Source organism: Nelusetta ayraudi, unplaced genomic scaffold (assembly GCF_046127955.1).
Source record: "Nelusetta ayraudi isolate G7.1 ecotype Tasmania unplaced genomic scaffold, CSIRO-AGI_Nayr_v1 ptg000052l, whole genome shotgun sequence".
NCBI classification, from domain to species: Eukaryota; Metazoa; Chordata; class Actinopteri; order Tetraodontiformes; family Monacanthidae; genus Nelusetta; species Nelusetta ayraudi.
In genome coordinates, this window is record NW_027466102.1 from 1,190,001 (window position 1) to 1,195,000 (window position 5,000).

Here is a 5,000-nt window from a genome sequence, read left to right on the forward strand (position 1 = left end):
GGTGGGTCACTCCACCAATCACTTCGGTGAAGGTCTAAGATAAGAGCCAATCGTTTCCCTTGGAGAATATCACCTGATACGGATGAGCGAGTGAACAGAAAATATGGGTCAACGTGTGCAGTCGTAACAGGAGAAGCTTGCTGGCAGAAATGATGCACTACAAGTGGATATGACGCTCATGAGTGCGATGGATGAGGTAGAGCAATGCTCCAGAAGCCGATTCAGACTACTCTCCCTCCACTTTTTTTGTTTTGTATGAGCGTTTAAAAAAAACAACATAATGATAATCGAATAAGCTTTAGTTTATTAATCAGAATTAAAACAAGTAGGTTTTGCCCTTACAAGGTTGTAGATTTGTTATAGATGAGTTCCTTTGTTGTAGTTTGGCGCTTGAAAAACTATATATGGGATGTACCATGACCTGAGGGATTTCCTCATCCCATCCCAGCTTGGTTCTGATGCTGAATGTATCTTGCTGTACATCCCACTGAGCTCCAAGGGCCCTCTCCATAGGGAGCCGGTCTCTGTCAAGGTTAAGTGTTTTTACCTCTTTAGCTCTCTGCTCTTCAGGAATGGCGGCCAGCACCGAGCGATGATTGCTCACCCACTTATTGAGCTTAAATCCACCTCTACCGCACAGGTCTGTTAGCTGCTGGTACAGATGTATTGCTTGTTCCACCGTGCTGACGGCCTTTAGACAATCATCCACGTAGAAATTTTGACCAACAGTGTTTATAACCTCGGCTGGGAAGTCATGCTGATTGTCGTCGAATGAAGCACAGCTTGGGGATGACACTGCCCCAAAGATGTGGACCAGCATCCTGTGCTCTTGTCGGTCCTTTGTAATGTCCCCATCTGGCCACCAGAGGAAGCGTAAGAAGTTTACATCCTGGTTGGAAACTCTTACTTGATGAAACGTTCCCTCAATGTCAGTCATGAATGCTACAGGGCCTTGGCGAAAACGAAGCAGCACACCTAGCAGTGTACTTGTCAAATTGTGACCCTGCAGGATCTCTTTATTTAATGAGCGCTTCCATTCGGCGCCCACGTTAATCAATGTGGTGGTTGCGCGGCTCGCGGCATGCATTTGTTGTTTCGGCGTCTGCTCTATTTCGTGCGCGAGCCGCGAGCAATCCTCGTCAATAGTACAGGAAGTCACTCAATAAAAACGAGAAAATCCGGTGAATTTTCAACATAAACTAATTTCAAAATAAAAAGCGAACGATAAATTCGATCATATATCATATTTGTATGTTAGATTTGTCAGTACATTGTATCAGAGTGCGAGAGAGATTAAACACACACACACACACACACACACACACACACACACACACACACACACACACACACACACACACACAGACACACACACACACACACACACACACACACACACACACGAAAGTGAGCTCCGGAGCGGGCTGGCTACGGGGCGAGGGGGGCGATAATGAAAATGATTTTTTTTATTTAATTTTTTTTTAAAGAAAAAAAAAAAGAAGCTCAAGTGGGAGTGAAAAAAAGACTGCAGCTGAGCAGAAGCGCTTGTCGACCGTCGCGGAGCTGTTCGCGTCTGGTGTGAACCAGTTGGAGCCTCGCTCGCGAAATTCGTCGGCGCTCCGCTTCGCGGCGCTTCCACTTCCATTGAAATGAATGGCACGAGCCGCGCGCCTGTTTGCGTCTGGTCTGAACCACTACATTCAGTGCGTTTACATGGCACTAGAGAAAATCGAATTATTGCCTTAGTCCGATTATGATCGGAGAACTCACGTGCGTGTAAACACCTTACTCCGATTATGATTGGAGTTTGAGAACTCCGATGGGAATCGGAGAACTCCGATTGAGACACCCAGATAATGCGATTGGAATTCGAATTTCTCTGCCATGCATACGCCTTAATCGGACTATTAACTGGACAATGCGAGTGCACATGCGCTACGCCTCGCTCTCGCGACTCATGACCGCACAACTACGTCGTCTAACAAAACAGACAGCGCGAAACAACCTGGCAAACGTGAATAAGAATGTTGACATTTGGAGAGAGGATGAGACCGGGGCGATGCTTTCTCTTCTAAAAGAGATGGACATATTAAAATAACACACAACAGAGACCTTTTTTAAAAGGGTAGCGCAGCAAATGCAGGGCTCCGGCTTTGCGCACCCCTGAACAAATACGTATTCCTTCGTATTTATATTTCTACCTTTTCGTTCACATTTTTTGTAAGTTAGAAGAATTTTAACTTTGTAAATAAAAGCACAGCAAAGACATGTTTTTCTGATTTGTTTTTATTTCGGTAATTTCGCTGTTATTCTGCTGGAAACGGCACAAGCTTCCTCCACGGTCGGCACTTTAATGAGCGTGTGTATAACTGAAGACACCGGTCCTTTGCAAAACCTGTACACAAACTCTCCCACCAGTCTGCTCCGAACCCGAATCCAACAAGAACGAGAGTTTGGGGTCCGTCGCGACGGCACAAAGCGTAGCATCGAAGTGTTGTTGTAGCCCTCCAACAGCAAACAACGTTCTTGTCTGCCTTTTAAAATAACCATGGGCACAAGAAATAGGGTACACCTTATCTGCAAAGCAAGTAACACGTACATTATGAACTATCGTTCCATATCATAATAGATTTAATATGTCAACCGAAAGCAGCTGACCGGCTGAAAAGACTCACTCCACCCTCTAGTGTTGGGAGGAGGACACGTTCCCGTCAATAATTTGAATTTTTCAGCTGCATGGATACGGGGACCAAGGTGAGAACTCCGATTGGACGAGAAAACAGAATTATTGCTTAGTCCGATTAAGCTCTGCATGTAAACGCACTCATTGATTAACATGGGCGCTGAATGGAAGCGCTCGGCGCTTCGCTTCGCGGCGCTTCGCTTCGCGGCGCTTCGCTTCGCGGCGCTTTGCTTCGCTGCGCTTCCACGTCCAGTGTGAACCGGGCGGAACTTTTCAACATTTTGACGTGGCAGATGCGGGACGATCGTTTTCTATCAGGAGTGTGCACTACATAATCTGTATCGGAAAGTTTGCGCTCCACGACATACGGACCAGAAAAATTAGCCTGCAAACGGGAACCGGGTAACGGCAACAATACCAACACTCGGTCGCCTGTCTCAAAAACTCGAGCCACAGCTTTCTTGTCAAACTGCCGCTTCATTTTAGACTGGCTGGCGACAAGAGTTTTGTGAGCAGTTTCACAAGCACGATGCAAGCATTCACGAAAAAAAATGACGTAATCTAACACATTATTCTCTACTCATTTAACATCGGAAAGCCACTTACCCCTTAACAGACGCGAGGGTCCTCTCACCGAACACTAAATCAGCTGGGCTGAACCCGAGGGACTCCCACACATACAATCGACGACTGAAGATACACTTTATGCTTTGGAACCATCACTGTGCTCACTGTGCCCCCCCCCACACACACACACATACACACACACACACACACACACACACACACTAAAATATACGAATTGCAGTAGGTTGGTTTTGTTGCTCTTGGTTGTCTGTTAGTTTTTTGAGAGTTAGTAGTAGATAGATCCCTAGATAGTAAGTTTGATAGATGGATAGAAATAGATAAGTTAGTTACACACACACACAAGTTACACACACACACTCGCACATACATATATACATATATATATATATATATATATATATATATATATATATATATATATATAAACCTCTTTCAATGAACTCCAAAACATACATGGTCAAAATCCATATTATTATTATGTTGTTTTTTAAATGTTCATACAAAACAAAAAAAATGTGTGACATTCACTTGTAGTGCATTATTTCTGCTAGCAAGCTTCTCTTCTTACGACTGACCACATCGACCTATGTTTTCCATATACTCACCTGAATCAGATCCCCTGCAATGGCAACGATCTCGTCTCAGACCTCCCCCCGAGGTATTCGGTAGAGAGACGCACAACCAGCACGTGACCTCTACGATGAGCTTCCACCCACGGAAGTGCCATAGGAGGACACGGCTTAAATAGTATGGCTTGTCCACCAGAAGGCTGTATTATGGTGTACATAATATAAAACTTATATAAAACTTCGGCCCAGTTCTGCTTGTATTGCAATGGTTGGTGTTCCTGAAGTTTCATTTTTCGTCCCTTTTTATTTTTTACATCCATGTTTGTGACGAAATAGTATTGTGAATCGCTAGCTCGCATTGCATGCTGGGAAACAGCGTCACTCAAGGAAGTTTTGGCTTCGCTGACACGGTCCTGAAGGGAAGTGGGTTTTAGTGCACTGGAACGGGATGAATGTGTTCAATCAAGCAGTACAAACCTGATTAATTGTCTTAATACTTCACTTCGAATGGCCATATTGTTTCGGATTAGAATTAGATGACAACTTCTTCACAATATTTGTAACTATTCAATTTGACCAGCAGGTGTCAGTAGAAGACGAAATTTCATGTTGACTATTTCCTAATGGAAGTGCTCTCTTTACGTTGGATTTTTCTCATAATTATTTGAAGTGTAGGCCTGTAGTTGATGAGGAATCACGGTGTGCTAACGCTACTCAAACAGCTTAGATGAAAAAAGGGAGTGTGATTTGGGTTTGTGGTACATTATGACAATCTTGGACTTGCAAGACTGAGGCGACGGTTCAATTCCCATCAGTGTGTATTATATATGTGTTATTTAGCTCATCTATTCTACATTTTAAATAGATCACATTTGACATCTGACCCACTGAACACTTACTATTGAACATATTTTTAAACTATGGGCTATTTAGTCTTGTTTTAGGATATAATATAATTCATTGCACAAACTGTCAGGCTAAGTATAAGAGCTATAGTCTACTACAATCAGTCGTGCCAAAAAAGAGACATTGTCTTTATTTTTCATTTTTATTTTATTGTGTCAGCATTGAACCATACAAGCATGTAGTGTTGTCCAACAAGAATGCATGGCGAATCAAATCCCAAACAACCTATGAAACAATGAACACGTTTCCATTGC